The sequence below is a fragment of the Cibotium barometz genome, chromosome 1, assembly GCF_041138505.1.
Source record: "Cibotium barometz isolate CiBa-2024 chromosome 1, ASM4113850v1, whole genome shotgun sequence".
Taxonomy (NCBI): Eukaryota; Viridiplantae; Streptophyta; class Polypodiopsida; order Cyatheales; family Cibotiaceae; genus Cibotium; species Cibotium barometz.
The window spans coordinates 80595441-80614209 of NC_141046.1; positions in this window are offsets into that span (position 1 = coordinate 80595441).

Here is an 18769-nt window from a genome sequence, read left to right on the forward strand (position 1 = left end):
CCTTGGGACCCAACTTTGATGCACTGGGAGAACTGATTGCGATGCCCAAATCCATGCACGAAGTGATGTGGACATAGAGCAACTTCCCTAGCACAAGTCCGTGTGGTCCGTTCTCTGATGGGGTCCCGAATCCTCAACTTCTAACTGTCCCGAATCCTTAACTTCTAACTGTCCGAATCCGGGTTCTCAAAAAAGATGCACGAGCGTGGCAAATGGCAAAATTTTCCAACAGTGGCCCAAACGACACCGAAGAGGCATGAAATTCTAATCATGCATGGAAAAATGTGTGGAAAGCAACCCAGATCTTTCTTGTTGTGTTTAGATGCGATTCGGACTCATTTCGGACCCGAAACTCTGTTATGGCGATTTTGCACTATCTTTGCCGGGACCCAACTTTGACGTGCACGGAGAACTGATTGCGATGCCCAAATCCATGCACAGAGTGATGTGGACATAGAGCAACTTCCCTAGCACAAGTTCGTGTGGTCCATTCTCTAATGGGGTCCTAGATCCTCAACTTCTAACTGTCCGAATCTGGGGTCCTAGATCCTCTCTAATGGGGTCCTAGATCCTCAACTTCTAATGGGGTCCTAGATCCTCAACTTCTAACTGTCCGAATCTGGGTTCTCGAAAAAGATGCACGAGCATGGTTGTGAGATCCCTGTTCCCACCGCGCAACGGATTCGGGATGCTAGCAGCGGAAGTAGCACATCATGTGTGGGCCAGGGTCCCACACTCGGGGCCTCGTCCACGGATATCCGGACAAGAGACTAATCCGTCGATTTTTCCAAAACCGAACGTGGAAAAACTTTCTTTACTCGGAAAGCACGGACGATTCCACGAGGACAACTTTTTACTCTAACGTAGTCAAGACCATTACTGATCAAAGTGATCCAACTGCACCTATAAAGGTACTCGATCAGATCAAGGAAGAAACTTGCACTTGGATCATTGGGATCAACGCTTTTTTCCCCATCAAGAGGCACAGCCGTTGATTCCTATCCATAGAACAATTACTATCCGGGATTTACTTCATCTATCCTAATAACAGAAATTGAGTCTCGGTTTACAGATCCATCAGTCCAGCCTAACCCCATCCAGTCCCATGGGTTAGCCAACCTCCCAACCACATAGTGATGGGATCCAATTAAGAATTTGGTTAGGTTTTGTCCCGGGTACCAAAGAAAATAGTTCCAAGGCCCCCTAGCCGGAAGCTCATGCAAACATAAAACTGGTCACACCACTTACACACCCAATATGAAATTGCCTTTTCTTAGCATCACCTAACTTTAAAACAATCCTTTAATGAAACCATTATGTCACTGATGACAATCCTCATACTCTCTGGTTGAATCCTTATTTCCAGTCATTCATTCATCGGTATACTTATGGCATCATTGGCAACCAAAACGCTCACCACCTGTTCACTCAGGGGCCTTTTCCATAGTTCCTAGCTCATAGTAACTGGCAATATATTCATATAACAGAATGGAATCTCCATGGAAGATCAGCAAGATCAACCCACAGATCCATATAAAAGAGCCATGGACTCATCTGTTGAGGACCAGCAAGGTCAATCAGCCAGATCCATGCCCGGTTTCAGAAAACAACTCTTACTCCTTGTTCCAATATCTTCCTCGATGCACGTGTGGGTATCTTTGGCGCGACCCAGAGCCCGAGCACCATATGGTCAGCACCCTCTAGGATCCTTCGCACAGGTGACCTAGTGCTTCACTCATAGGCCGCTTCCTTGGTCCCTAATCCACCATACCGGAAGCTCACCATTTAAATCGAACCGAGGCTGGTCAAGACCTCGGCCGTGACCTTGCTACGCGAGACGTCCTCCATTGACTCTCCGTCAGCAGTTGCAACTTTATCAGTTCGGTCTTCATGACCTTAATCCTCAAGACGGTCAAAATGCTTCCCTAGCATTCTTGACATAAAACAGTCATTTACAAATAGTCACAAAATACAGTTTCTATAACGAACTCTCGTCTTTCCCATTACAAATAGTCACAAAATACAATTTCTATAACGAACTCTCGTCTTTCCACATTATCCACTCTCGGACCACATTACTTATTCCCTATTCCATTCAATGTGTACTCATTCTCATCCATTCACTCATATAGACTACACATTGTTTCACATACACATTCACATTCATTATTCTACATACATATCCATGTTCGTACGTCCACATCATACATCTAATTTCACATTCATACATATGCATCTACATGCATACATCTATTTTCACATCCTCATTCATACATCCACATTATACATACATCCAATTTCACATTCATACATACGCATCTACATGCATACATCTATTTTCACATCCTCATTCATACATCCACATTCACATACATACATCTACATCCGAATCTACATCCACACATCCACATCCACATCTTCATTCACATTCACATCCATACATCCACATCTACATACATACATCCATTTTCACATCCTCATTCATACATCCACATCCACATACATACATACATCCGTATCTACATCCATACATCCATACTACATCCATTCTTGCCCTAACACATCCCATATACATCTTATCCCATCAGACACACTCTCTACCTCGTCCCATACACATCTTAACACATCCTAACTCATCTTAACACATTTTTCACATCTCATACACCTCTTATCATATCCTATCACATCTCATACACATCTTTTCACATCTCATACACCTCTTATCACATCCTATCACTTCCCATACGCATCTTATCACATCTTACCACATCTCATACACCTCTTATCACATCCTATCACTTCCCATATGCATCTTATCACATATTATCACATCTCATTTAAAAATCAATCTTTTATGCATCTTCCTATGCATAAATTCATTTTAAATGAAAATGACACTTTTGAATTAAATTCCATCTCTTATGCATCTTCCTATGCATAAACTCAATTTAGATGAGAATTGACACTTTTGAATTAAAAATCCATCTTTTATGCATCTTCCTATGCATAAATTCAATTTGGATAAGAATAACACTTTTGAATTGAAATTCCATTCTTTTATGCATCTTCCTATGCATAAATTCAATTTAGATGAGAATGACACTTTGAATTTAAAAATCAATCAAGTTTATGCATCTTCTTATGCATAAATTCAATTTGGTAGGAATTACACTTTTAGAATAAAAGAATTTCTCTTCTGCATCTAAGTTATGCATAAAATCCATTTATGATGAAAATCACACTTTTAGTATAAAAAGAATATCTTTTATGCATACCTCTATACATGAAATCCAATATGATAAAAGTCACACTTTTACAATAAAATAATCAACTTTTATGCATACCTCTATGCATGAAATCCAAATATGATAAAAGTGACACTTTTATAATAAAATAATCAACTTTTATACATACCTCTATGCATGAAATCCAAATATGATAAAAGTCACACTTTTATAATAAAATAATCAACTTTTATGTATACCTCTATGCATGAAATCCAAATATGATAAAAGTAACACTTTTATAATAAAATAATCAACTTTTATGCATACCTCTATGCATGAAATCGAAATATGATAAAAGTAACACTTTTATAATAAAATAATCAACTTTTATGCATACCTCTATGCATGAAATCCAAATATGATAAAAGAAACACTTTTATAATAAAATAATCAACTTTTATGCATGCCTCTATGCATGAAATCCAAATATGATAAAAGAAACACTTTTATAATAAAATAATCAACTTTTATGCATGCCTCTATGCATGAAATCCAAATATGATAAAAGAAACACTTTTATGATAAAATATTCAACTTTTATGTATGCCTCTATGCATGAAATCCAAATATGATAAAAGAAACACTTTTATATTAAATAATAATTCTTTTATGCATACCTCTATGTATGAAATCCAAATATTATAAAAGAAACACTTTTATATTAAAATAATAATTCTTTTATGCATACCTCTATGCATGAAATCCAAATATGATAAAAGTAACACTTTTACAATAAAATAATAATTCTTTTATGCATACCTATATGCATGAAATCCAAATATGATAAAAGTAACACTTTTACAATAAAATAATCATCAATTATGCATAACATAAAAATCAATTTCTCCTTGATTATAATAAAATTCTTTCAATTAATCTAGGATGATAATTCCTAGAATATGGTAGGAAGTTCTCTTTTCATGCTTTGAATAAAATTATTTTATGTGTAATTTTTATAAAAATTTTGCCATAGCTCCGCTACTATGACTGATAAATCTCAATTTATTTTGAAGGATAAAGCTTATTATTAAGGAAATGATTAGAATGATCCTTAATTGGATCATTAACCCAATAATGGATTGAATCATCAATATTCATGAAATACATAAACTAAAAGCATAGAAAAAAGCCATTAATTTGACCTCAAGCATAGACTAATCTTGGATTAAGGAAAAGCTTTATGAAAAGCTTCATTTGGATTGAGAATGGGTCATGAGTATGACCATTTCCTGAGCGAGAGAGAGAAATTATATAAAAACCATTAGAATTAAGCATAAATGAAAATTTATGTAATTCTTAACTATCATTAATCAATTAATTTCAATAGCATTCATCAAATTATGTAACTCTTCACTACCATTTATCAATTAACTTCAATAGCATTCAAAAACCATTCCAATTAAGCTTCTCAAGCTTCAGAGGGGTTGAGAAGAGAGAAACATTGAGAAATTATAGAAAATGATCAAAATTCACTAATTACCTTACAAATTGCTTGATTCTTTGTTCACGGTAGAGGCCCCCAACCAATCAATTGGTTAAGTATGTTGATGGAGCCACTAATGGGGATTGAAGAAAGAGGGAAGCTCTAAAAACTAGTGAATTATTAATGAATTCACAGTTCTTGGCTTAGGTGGAGTAGAGTAACGATGCATAAACACTATATATTTTTCAATAAGGGGGAGGCTTCTATTTATAGGAAAAATTGAGCTCCTAACCAAACAAACTGATTCTAGAATTTTCTAAATCAGTTTGGTCAATTTTTTTATCATTTTTAGGTCAGTTAAGCTAACTTTTTGGAACTAGACTTGAATGAGGAGAGAGGAGAGATGAAATATCTCAATATTTATGAGTTTAAAACTCATTCAAGCATGTGAAATATGCACCTCCTTTAAAGAACTCCCCTTCCTTACATATGTGTCAAAATGGAATCATTATACCCAAAATATCTCATATTTTTAATATTGCTCATAGTTTTTTACTAATAAACCTTGTACATTTTCAACTCTTCATCTTATGTGAAATATGCACCTCCTTTAAAGAACTCCCCTTCCTTACATATGTGTCAAAATGGGATCATTATACTCAAAATATCTCATATTTTTAATATTGCTCATAGTTTTTTACTAATAAACCTTGTACATTTTCAACTCTTCATCTTATGTGAGCATTTACTCATTTTTGGATACCCAAAATATCTCATATTTTTGATATTACTCATAGTTTCTTACTAATAAACCTTGTACATAGTCAACTCTTCATCTTATGTGAGCATTTACTCATTTTTGGGTATCTTCTTTTACAAATTGGATTTATCTCCTCCCTACACATGGATTGATGCTATTGGTCCAAAGGAGCCTTAATTGGACCATAATCTAAAATTTCTAAAAATCTAGACCCTTAGGCTAAGGTCCTTTATACCTATTTTCAATTAATTCCAATTGCACATTGGAAAATTCTTTCTGAATTTATGTTTCAGGGGAATTCATTTTAATAAGATGAGATATTTTTCTATCCAAAAATATTCAAAATCTGAATATTCTCTCTCTAGAATATTTTCTCTCTCTATGCCAAAACAGGCAGAGACAAGATCTCTTATATTTCTGAAGAGGGAATTAATAACAGGGGAATATGCTAGACATTTTGAGTGGCTGGGGAGGAATCTTACAGTGGTAAATGGCGGGAATTTCCAACCGTGGCCCAAACGGCGCCGAAGAGGCATGAAAATCGAGTCATGGATGGACAAATGTGTGGTATAGCAACCTGGATCTTTCTTGTTGTGTTCAGATGTGATTCGAATCGTTTCGGATCTGAAACTCTGTTATGGCAATTTTGCACTATCGTCACCGGGACCCAACTTTGATGCACTGGGAGAAGTGATCGTGATGCCCGAATTCATGCACGAAGTGATGTGGACATAGAGCAACTTCCCTAGCACAAGTCCGTGTGGTCCGTTCTCTGATGGGGTCCCGGATCCTCAACTTCTAACTGTCCGAATCCAAGTTCTCGAAAAAGATGCACGAGCGTGCCAAATGGCCGAAATTTCCAACCGTGGCCCAAACGACGCCGGGAGGCATGAAATTCGAATTATGCATGGACAAATGTGTGGCAAGCAACCCGGATCTAGCTGTGTACCATGCAGATCAACAAAACCAATTACTCTAAGAAGAGACCTACTTCACATGAGACGAGAACCAAGGAGCTACAATTGCATCTGATCTAGCTCTACCATGTGGTGGAGCTAGAATGCATCGATCTAGCTGTGTACCATGCAGAACAACAAAATTAATTACTACAAGAAGAGATCTATTTCACATGACAAGAACCAAGAATCTAGAGTTGCATTTGATCTAGCTCTACCACGTGGACCCGAAACTCTGTTATGGCAATTTTGCACTATCTTCGCCGCCAGGACCCAACCTTGACGTGCTGGGAGAACCGATTGTGATGCCCAAATCCATGCACGAAGTGATGTGGACATAGAGCAACTTCCCTAACACAAGTTCGTGTGGTCCGTTCTCTGATGGGGTCCCGGATCCTCAACTTCTAACTGTTCGAATCCGGGTTCTCGACGAAAAAAAATGCACGAGCATAGTAAATGGCAAAAATTTCCAACAGTGGAATGAAGGGATGTAATGCATGAAAATTATGAGTAATCACCATGTAAACATGATGCCTAAGTGTGTTTAGTCTCTCACACCAAGAGAATGGAAATAGCCTTCCACAAGCCAAGAGAGAAGCCATGAGCTCCAAGAAACATAGTTTCCATTTCTAAAAATGATCATCAAAAGTTACAACCATGGTCCAAGTCCCCTCTTTTATACATGGACTTGTCCCATTATTAACCCTATTGAATAAAGTTCCTACTTTATTACAAACCATCCCTTCCCAAAGATTTTGTCCTCAAAATCAATAACATGTACAATCTCAAAGTATGAGACTCTAATGTAATCAATGGGAAGTGGTTAAGAGTTCTCAAGTACATCCAAAGCACATATACAATGAAAATCTGGATGTATACAAGTCCACAAAGCTTCAAGCCCAAAGTGTATGAGTGGGACTGTTATGACAGTCCTTCTAGTCGATGAAGACCCTTGAAAATCCTTCATTTAGACTCCATATATTAGGCTGAAAATGATATGTACACTCAGCCATATGTAGCCCACATCATAATCTTTCATTATGATACGCCATGAAGCTTGTTGGAGTAGAAAAATAGGCCCAATAGTAGACCTTCCCAAAGCTGTCCAGAAATTACAGCATGTATACTTCTTAAGAAGAGTTGCCATTTCCTCATCTATGTGCTGTCCACTGCCTTCCATCCCCTCTTGGGTAACATGTAACACATAGATAGTGCCAAAAGCCTTAATCTCTTTCTTGAGTCGCCTTGGAGTGATCAAAGAGAGCTTCTTAGGTGCATTTGCAGCAAGTACCACTTGTTGCCCATGATGTAGAAAGCTCATGAAACCTTGTTGAAGGTTCATGTGAATGTCACCAAGTGAAGCCAACCAATCACACCCCATGATAATGTCGATGGGACCCATATCCAAAACCACCAAATCACCTTCCCAAGTGTATGAAGAGGATAAAACCACTTTTGTAGAAGGGCAAACCAAGCTAGTCTTCTCACTTTCCCCATTTGCCACTTGCACTTGGAATGTTGTAGGTGTCTTCTTTGTGTTGAGTTTGAGAGAGTTGATGGATTTAGAGTTGATGAAGCTATGAGTGCTCCCGGAATCCACAAGAATATGTGCAACCCTCCCATTGATGGTCCCCACCAACCTTAGTGTGCTTGGGTTCTTGCAACCCGCCAACAACTCTTGTGAGATAGAGCATATGCAAGCTGAAATTTCTGCATTGGTAGGCATGTCTCCATCCACAAGGCTTTCCTTAACTCCACCTCCCAGATCAAACGGAAACTCACCATCCTCCGTGATGAAAGAATGGTCTTCAAGTGACTCCTCATGCGCTTCTTCATTCCAATCCTCCCATTCCTCAATGTCATGAGAGTCATCCTTGTTCTCTTCCTCATCCATGAGGATCATAGTGGCCACAATCTTCTTTGATTTGCACACATGCCCGGGTGACCACCTCTCTTTGCACTTGAAACATAGCCCTTTGCTTCTCAACTCCTCAATCTTTGGATCATCCCCCATTCTTTGAGTCTTCTTGAAGGGTTGAAAGGGCTTCTTCTTCATGAAGTCACTACTCCTTTTGGCATCAAATTGATGTATCCCATTCTTTGGCTGTCCACCCCCAAATGATGTAGGAGTTCTTGGATTAGAGGATGGTAATGTAGAGGTAGGACCTTTCCCAAAATTGTAAGAAGTAGTGGTTGGTTTGAGTGTGTCTTTGGTGAAGGTCATGGGCTGAGACCTCTTGTACTTCGGTTCATAGAGTTCGGCTAACCTCATAGCTTCTTTGAGAGAGCTAGGCCTTTGAGCCGACACATCCGCCTTGATGAAGTGTTCAAGCCCATGCACAAACTTTTTCATCTTCATGTCTTCACTCAAGCCTTCCACGTACATTGAAAGCTTCAAAAATCTCTTGATGTAACCTCTCACCATCATCCCCTTTTGAGAAAGCTCATACCATTCTTCATGGTATCGGTCGAGCACTAAGGGTGAAATGAAGGCCAAGTTCATCTCCCGCTTCAATCCTTCCCAAGTTGATGGCGTGTTCCCTTGTTTGACCAAGTGCCTCCACCATTGATGAGCATAATCTTCAAGATGTAAGGAAGAAAATTGTACCATATCACGCTCACTTTTTGGGTAAAGTTGGAAATAGGTGTCAAGCTTGGTAGCCCACTCCTCCAACTCTTGCGGAGATGACACGTCACCTTTGAACTTTGATAGTGAGATTTTGTCTTTGACATCCTTGGAAGATATGTGGGATGGGTTATCATGTTGGGTAGAGGGCTTAAATCTTTGCATCTTTGAGTATGACTCCATAAATTGTGCAAAGTCTTTGTAATCCCTCTTGATGATATTCGACAATCCCATCCACTTCTCGTGAGCATCCCTTTGTCTTTGGGCAAAGGACATTTGATTCCAATCGAGTGCAATCTCCTCATCATTCACAAACGCCTCATCCTCTTCCCTTGAATGCATTGCCCTAGAAGAGGTAGGACCCTTTGATGCATTGAGGTGAGACAAACCCGAATGAAAAGAAGGAGGAAACTTCTCCTTGACAAGAGGTCTCCGTGCATCCGCCATGAATCCCTGAGTGGATGCTCCCAATGGATCCTCTTGTACGGCCTTCATGGAATCCTCATTCAAAATGCCCTTGCCTTTTCTTTGCTCATAGTCACCATAATTCCCATGCTTTTCTTGTGCTGCTTGAGACTTCCCAAACTTGTCCTCCATCACACCAATCCGTGAGGATAATGTTTCAAAATGAGAATCAAGCTTGGAGTCTAAGGTCTCCAACCGTTGTACAAGCATTTGCATGAGGGTGTCATGGTTAACCGCCGCTTGTGTCCCTTGAGGAATTTGATTATGTACATTGCCCCCATTGTCTTCATTGATGAATGCATCCCTTGCATCCATATTACCTTCCATGTCCTCATCACCCATGATCATCTCTTGCACAACATCCCCACCCTTGCGTGGTCTTCCCTTCGGCATAGTGAAGAAATGCAAGATGTTGGTAGAATGCCCAAATGATGTCAGAATTGGACAAAAGAAGGTTCTATGGGTAGGTAATGGTGTCTACTATCCTCCCAAATGAACACAGTAAGAATTAGGTGTGGGCAAGTACTCTCTGTTGTTTTAGGGTTTGTGCGGGACAGCTGAAAGTAGTAATTTGGCTCTAAAATGCAAAATATATGTCAAAATTAGGATTTTGACGGCTCTATAGAAAGCTAACGGAAGATAGAACCTACCCCTAAAAGCATTTTGATTCAGTCAAAGTGGAAGTATATTCTGTTTGACTTTGACCAGAAAGTCAACATGACTACTTTGACCAAGATTGTGATATCCGATTAAGGGGTTCTATGGCTCATTTGAAAACTCTCAATGAGTAGAATAGAGTCGTGTAATCACTCGGACCTAATCCCAAAAACCCTAGGACTGAATTAGGGTTTTGTAAAATCCCAGAAATTCCCAAAATTCGGTCCCAAAGCTCAATCCGGCTACAAATGATTGGTGTTTCTCCCCTTGGTAGTTGTGAATAACTCTTCAAGTGTATCCATGGGGTAAATCTCCAATCAATAAGCTTGTTTGGCTCCCTTGTTGGAAAAATTCCGCCATAGTCTCCTTTGTAATTGGAACCAAATCTCAAATGAAAATGCAACTTCTCAAATCACAATGCAATACTCTTTGTATCCCACAATGTCATGAAAGATCATATGCACTCTTTGTCCATCAAAGCATTTGCAATATCCACACAATATGACGGAAAAAGGGGCCCCATTGCCCAAATGCATCCACAAAGTCGATGGTGAGGATTGTTGAGGACGCGCGTTGAAGCTTGCCGATCTCCCGGCCAAGCTCTTCTCACCCCTTCACCGAGTTTTCCTCCAAGGTGAAGGTTGAGGCCATGTCTTCACACCGGTGTACCTAATCCCCCTTTGTACCGCTTTTCCAAGGCAATCACGGTACAAAGAGTTCAAGCCATTCTCCCCTTGGCCTCTCCAACCAATGCCAAGGTACCCTCACACATTGCTAGATTCTATAGAAACTTGAAGTGGTAGCAATGGTGAGTGTAGGTACAAAATGATGTGGATAATATCAAATGATAGAACAAGTTTGTTGGCTTACAAGTATTGAGCATGACTCATGCCCTTTTACAATTTAGAACTCATGCCTCAATCCATCATCCAAAAGCTCCAACACAAACCAACAATTCACAATGCCCTCACCATGGCATTTGCATAAGCATTTGTTAACCACAATCAAGGCATTTGCAATTGCATTCCAACAATCCATTTCACATCATATTGACAAATGCATGCTTCCAAATGCTCTCTTATGCCCATGTGTAAAACATAGCATTGGCATGGCTATGTATAGCATCCATAGTGTCCATATGGCATCAAGATGAGCATGAGGGGCTCCAAAGACATTGCATAAGCTTGCTATTTCATCAATGGCATGCCAATTGAGACATAATGAAGAAAATCCCCCAAAATGTGATCTATGAATTGGCCAAGCTCATGTGGAATCAATTCCTTTCACCATTGCCATCAATAATGCATGGAGAAGCAATATTGGCATGTGAATGGTCAAGCTTTAATGGTTAATTTCTGAAAATTAGGGGAGTTTGAATGTGTCCAACCCTAATCCATTCCCAAGCTCCACCAAATGCTTCAAACTTGCAAGAAATTGATCAAACCACTCACCAATGTCATCCGGAAAGCTTCAATGGTAGAAAATGTTGAAGAAGCCTCTTGTTGAAGAAAAACGTAGCCCTTCTTTGCTCTGAAATTTGCAGCCAAATAACACCTCCCATGTGCTTGAACAAGGCTTGAAAATATGCTCCAAACAAGGGCTAAGAACCCTATTGAAAGGCTTCCATCTCTTGAGGTAGTAGAGCTAGGCTTCACCTAGCTCTCCCTCACCAATTTTCAGCGCAGATTTGAGGCGGCAGCCTGCTGCAGCCTGCCATTTGCGCTTCTTTGCCTCCCTTCATGAGATGATAATGCTAACAAAGATGCCTATGAAGTGTAAGAGCTGAGCAATGCAAGATTTGGTCAATGTGGCAAGGTATACTAGGGTTTCTCACAGCCATGGAAGAATGAACAAAATCTCTCCAATCTTGAGAAAAAAATTTGCAAGAAGAGGCTCAAATGAAAGATCTCAGTGAGCTCTACAAAAACCCTAAGGTTTGGCATCAAAACGGGTAAAGGAAGAGCATCCCATGGCTATGGAAAGCTTGAGAAAGAAGAAGATGATTACTAAACATGATTAGCAGAAAAGTTAATTGCAATTAGTCACTTGCCCTAAGTTTTGGCCCGACTGCCCCAAATTTTTGGTCCAGAGGCCCAAAATTTGGTCCAAAAATGATAAAATTGGCCAAAATCACTCAAAATTCAAGCAATTTCCATGAAATGCTCACCATCTCCATGAGATTAAGCAAGATTAGAGAAGATTTGTCAAGAATCACTCAAGGATTACAAGAAAATGAGAAAAAAATTAAAAGAAACTCAAATTTTCAAGCAAATTTTCCCAACAACCCATGCATGCCCATGATCAAAATCAAGAGCTCTGATACCAATTGGAATGAAGGGATGTAATGCATGAAAATTATGAGTAATCACCATGTAAACATGATGCCTAAGTGTGTTTAGTCTCTCACACCAAGAGAATGGAAATAGCCTTCCACAAGCCAAGAGAGAAGCCATGAGCTCCAAGAAACATAGTTTCCATTTCTAAAAATGATCATCAAAAGTTACAACCATGGTCCAAGTCCCCTCTTTTATACATGGACTTGTTCCATTATTAACCCTATTGAATAAAGTTCCTACTTTATTACAAACAGTGGCCCAAACGGCGCTGAAGAGGGATGAAATTAGAATCATGCATGGACAAATGTGTGGCAAGCAACCCAGATCTAGCTGTGTACCATGCAGATCAACAAAACCAATTACTCTAAGAAGAGACATACTTCACATAACGAGAACGAAGGAGCTACAGTTGCATCTGATCTAGCTCTACCATGTGGTGGAGTTCATGTGGTGGAGCTAGAATGCATCGATCTAGCTGTGTACCATGTAGATCAACAAAATCAATTACTCCAAGATGAGATCTAGTTCACATGACAAGAACCAAGAAGCTAGAATTACATTTGATCTAGCTCTACCACGTGGTAGAGCTGTATCCAACCTAGACCACATCGTAGAGCTAGACTGCTTTGAGGTCTAGCTCTACCATGTGGTGGAGCTAGAATTGCATTTGAGGTCTAGCTCTACCATGTGGTAGAGCTAGAATGCATTGATCTAGCTCTGTAGCATGCAAATCAACAAAACCAATTACTCCAAGAAGAGACCATGACGAGAACCAAGGAGATAAACAAGTGTGTTGAATGGCGTTGGGACCTAACTTTGACGCGCTGGGAGAAGTGATTGCGATGCCCAAATCCATGCACAGAGTGATGTGGACATAGAGCAACTTCCCTAGCCTAAGTCCGTGTGGTCCGTTCTTTGATGGGGTCCCGGATCTTCAACTTCTAACTGTCCGAATCCGGGTTCTCGAAAAAAATGCACGAGCATGCCAAATGGCAAAAATTTCCAACCGTGGCCCAAACGGCACCGAAGAGGCATAAAAATCGAATCATGAATGGAAAAATGTGTGGCAACCAACCCGGATCTTTCTTGTTGTGTTCAGATGTGATTCGGACTCATTTCAGATCCGAAACTCTGTTATGGTGATTTTGCACTATCTTCACCGGGACCCAACTTTGACGCGCTAGGAGAAGTGATTTTTTGCGATGCCCAAATCCGTGCACGGAGTGATGTGGAAATAGAGCAACTTCCCTAGAACAAGTTTGTGTGGTCCATTCTTCTCTGATGGGGTCCCGGATCCTCAACTTCTAAGTGTCCGAGCTTGAGTTCTCAAAAAAGATGCACGAGCGTGCCAAATGGTGGAAATTTCCAACAGGGACCCAAACAGCACCGAAGAGGCATGAAAATCGAATCATGCATGGACAAATGTGTGGCAAGCAACCCAGATCTTTCTTGTCATATTCAGATGCAATTCACACTCATTTCGGATCCGAAACTCTGTTATGGCGATTTTGCACTATCTTGGTCGAGACCCAACTTTGACGCGCTGGGAGAACTGATTGCGATGCCCAAATCCATGCACGGAGTGATGTGGACATAGAGCAACTTCCCTAGCACAAGTCTGTTTGGTCCGTTCTCTGATGGGGTCCCGGATCCTCAACTTCTAACTGTCCGAATCTGGGTTCTCGAAAAAGATGCATGAGCATGGTAAATGGTGGAAATTTCCAACAGTGGCCCAAACGGCGCCGAAGAGGCATGAAATTCGAATCATGCATGGACAAATGTGTGGCAAGCAACCCGGATCTTTCTTCTTGTGTTCAGATGCGATTCGGACTCATTTCAGATCCGAAACTGTGTTATAGCGATTTTGCACTATCTTCACCGCCGGGACCCAACTTTGACGCGCTGGGAGAAGTGATTGCGATGCCCAAATCCATGCAGGGAGTGATGTGGACATAGAGCAACTTCCCTAGCACAAGTCCATGTGGTCCGTTCTCTGATGGGGTCCCGGATCCTCAACTTCTAACTGTCCGAACTTGAGTTCTCGAAAAAGATGCACGAGCGTGCCAAATGGCCGAAATTTCCAACTGTGGCCCAAACGTTGCTGAAGATGAAATTCGAATCATGCATGGACAAATGTGTGAAAAGCAACCCGGATCTTTCTTGTTGTGTTCAGATGCGATTCGGACTCATTTCGGATCTGAAACTCTGTTATGGCGATTTCGCACTATCTTCGCCGGGACCCAACTTTGACGCGCTGGAAGAAGTGATTGGGATGCTCAAATCCATGCACGGAGTGATGTGGACATAGAGCAACTTCCCTAGCACAAGTCCGTGTGGTCTGTTCTCTGATAGGGTCACCCATACAAAGAGAAGAATCAATTCACTATGCATACCCAGATTGTCTCACAAATCTTTTGTTGCATAAATGTAGCTGTACCACATGGTAGAGCTAGAACACTCTAAAGTCTAGCTAGGGTGGAACCATGTGGTAGAGCTAGACTTAAATGGGTGTGACTAGTAAGGTCACCATAGAATAGAACCTTGAAAGGCCTAGTAGGTAAGAGTAAGTGATTTTTGACTCTTCAAGTCAAGATAGAGGTACGATACTAGATGGATGGTTTGTCATTTCAAGTCATCTTGCAGTAGTTTAAGTCATTTCAACTCCAGCTCTACCATGTGGTAGAGTTAGAATGCATTTCTCCAGCTCTAGTATGTGGTAGAGTATTCAAATTATCCCGCCCAATTTTAAATTCAAATTTTCTCGCCCTTTAAGAATTTAAAATGGTCTTGCTCTTTTTCAAATTTTCCTTGACGTCCATGTCGCTTATGTAATACAAACCTACTTTCCCATCTTGTCATTGACAACTAGCACTTGGATATCACTGCATCCATTATCAAATTCAACGATACAACAAGGTACACATATTTTTGTCTCATATTATATCATTATCTATGATTCGTTTTAAAGTTTTGACATTGTCAATTGGAATTCAGATCATACACATTGACATAGAGTAGAAAATAAAAGTATGCAAGAATTCAAAAAATCAAGAATGGTTGAAGAGAAAAAACCTGATACAGATTTGGGTTGCACTTCTTACCGATGGTGATGTTGAAACTGATACGGGCAAGAAGATATTGAAAATGATACGGGCAAGAAGATTGGGTAGTGAAAAGCTGGTACAGACCAGTAGAGAGCAGAAGCAGTAGATAGTCAAGAATCTACTTGAAGCTGAGCCAATATCTCCAGAGCAGAGGGGTGCATAGGGATGACCTCCCAAGGCAATACTGGTGAACTCCGCCAGGTGCATGGAGCTAAGAATAGTGAAGAAAACATGGGAAGGGTTACGATAGGATCGTCGAAGATGATTACGATAAATGATAGGATAAAAGTAGTGACATGGGCATAGATAGGGGCATAGATGGAGGCTTCAAAGGGGACAAACCTCTGCATCATGTACTAAATCAATCTGCTAGATCCATATTTCTACATGAGGGCTTGGAGAGTGGATTCGTTTGGGTTATTATCAATGTTACTTCGTCATGGTGTGTTGCCTTCCAACCACTAGTATCACCTTCTCATTCCCATATCCACATTTTCTATACAGCAAAATTTCAATTAAAACCATATTATGAACTATGTTTCAGTATCTTATCATACATTGGGCTCTATGCATTGGCAGATATGTGCATGTGAGATCTCTATGTGCTAAGAGTTCTATGCATTTGAGAGCTCTATGCATTGAAAGCAGTGTGTATATGAGAGATCCATGTATTAAGCTCTTACATGTGAGAGATCTTATGTATTGAGTTGATGCATGTGATCACTCTAGGCATAACAATCTCTCACATGCATGAGCTCAATGCATGTGAACTCTATGTAGCTCTCATGTATGAGAGCGCTTACACTCATGAAAATAAGAGCTCTCATGTAAAAGAGCTCTTAATAAATGCGAGCTCTCATGGATTATTAGAGAACTCATGTCATGCGTATAGAGATATCATGCAGCGCACGAGAGCTCGTACACTCAATGCAAATAAATGAAAATAAGAGATCTTATGCATAGAGATCTCTTGCAGAGCCATGAGATCTCTAATGCTCTTATAAAAAACTCCCATAGCACCCTTGTGGGTTGCAACATAAAAAAGAGAGCATTGGGTTTAGAGCTTACCAAGTTACCACAACTCGGTAGGTGGTGAGGACCTAACACCAAAGCATGGTCAGGACGTGAGGTCAAGAGAATAACACAATAGAGAATTATTTACATACTTTTATTTACTATGATGCATGTGTTATCGACTTGCATAGAGGGCTCTCATGCATAGAGGGCTCTCATGCATAGAGGGCTAGGATATATAGAGGGCTCTCATGCATAGAGGGCTCTCATGCATATAGATCTAGGATATATCTACGCAAGGTGTGAGAGCTCTCATGCATAGAGGGCTCTCATGCATGTGTTATCGACTTGCATAGAGGGCTCTCATGCATATAGGGCTCTCATGTGTTATCGACTTGCATAGAGGGCTCTCATGCATAGAGGGCTCTCATGCATATAGATCTAGGATATATCTACGCAAGGTGTGAGAGCTCTCATGCATAGAGAGTTTTCATGCATTGTGAGAGATCTTACATAAAGCTCTCAAGCGTGGATCTCTTCCATGAGAGATCCATGCATATAGATCTCATAAATATAGAGCTATCATTGTGTCACGTGTGTGATTCATTGTGAGAGCTCCCATGCATATAGATCGCAAATCTCATGCATAGAGAGCTCTCATGCATATAGATCAGCTATTATCAAGTGCGAGTCATTGTGAGAGCTCCTATGCATAGAGGGTTGTCATGCATATATATCTCATGCATGAGAGCTCTTATGCATATCGATGAGCTCTCATGCATATAGAGTTATCATACATGAAATCTTATGCATGGAGCTCTCTTGTATTCTAAGAGGTCTCATGCATGAGATACCTCTTGCATTGTAAGAGCTCTCATGCATTAATAGCTCTCATATGCATAGATCTCTCATATCATGCATGAGAGCTATAGAGATTTTGGTCTTGCACTAGAGCTCTCATGCAAAGAGCTAGGTCTTACATTAAGAGCTCTCATACATAGAGCTCCCATGCATAGAGCTTGGTCTTGCATTAGAGCTCTCATTCATAGAGCTAGGTCTTACATTAAGATCTCTCATACATAGAGCTTGCATGCATAGAGCTATATCTTGCATTATTATAAGAGTTCCCATGGACAGATCTCATGTATAGAGTGAAAGAGCTCTCATGCATAGAGCTAGGTCTTGCATTCAAAGCTCTCATACATAGATCTCACATGCATAGAGTTAGATCTTGCATTATTATGAGAGCTCTCTTACATACATCTCATGCATAGAGTTAGATCTTGCATTATTATGAGAGCTCTCTTACATACATCTCATGCATAGAGCTATATCTTGCATTATTATAAGAACTTCTAACTTTCCGAATCCGAGTTCTCAAAAAAGATGCACGAGCGTGGTAAATGGCAAAAATTTCCAACCGTGGCCCAAACGGCACCGAAGAGGCATGAAAATCGAATCATGCATGGACAAATGTGTGGCAACAAGCAACCCGGATTTTTGTTGTTGTGTTTAGATGCGATTCGGACTCATTTCGGATCCGAAACTCTGTTATGGCAATTTTGCACTATCTTCGCTGGGACCCAACTTTGATGAGCTGGGAGAAGTGATTGCGATACCCAAATCCATGCACGGAGTGATGTGGACATACAGCAACTTCCCTGGCATAAGTCCATGTGGTCCGTTCTCTAATGGGGTCCCGGATCCTCAACTTCTAACGCTTCGAATTCGGGTTCTTGAAAAAGATGAACGAGCATGCCAAATGGCAGAAATTTCCAATCGTGGCCCACACGGCGTCGAAGAGGCATAAAATTCGAATCATGCATGGAAAAATGTGTGGCAAGCAATGCAGATCTAGCTGTGTACCATGCAGATCAGAAAGACCAATTACTCTAAGAAGAGACCTACATCACATGGCAAGAACCAAGGAGCTACAATTGCATCGGATCTAGCTCTACCATGTGGTGGAGCTAGAAAGCATCGATCTAGCTGTGTACCATGCACCATGCAGATCAACAAAATCAATTACTCCAAGATGAGATCTACTTCACATGACAAGAACCAAGAAGCTAGAATTGCACTTGATCTAGCTCTACCACGTGAGCTGTATCCAACCTAGGTCGCATCGTAGAGCTAGACTG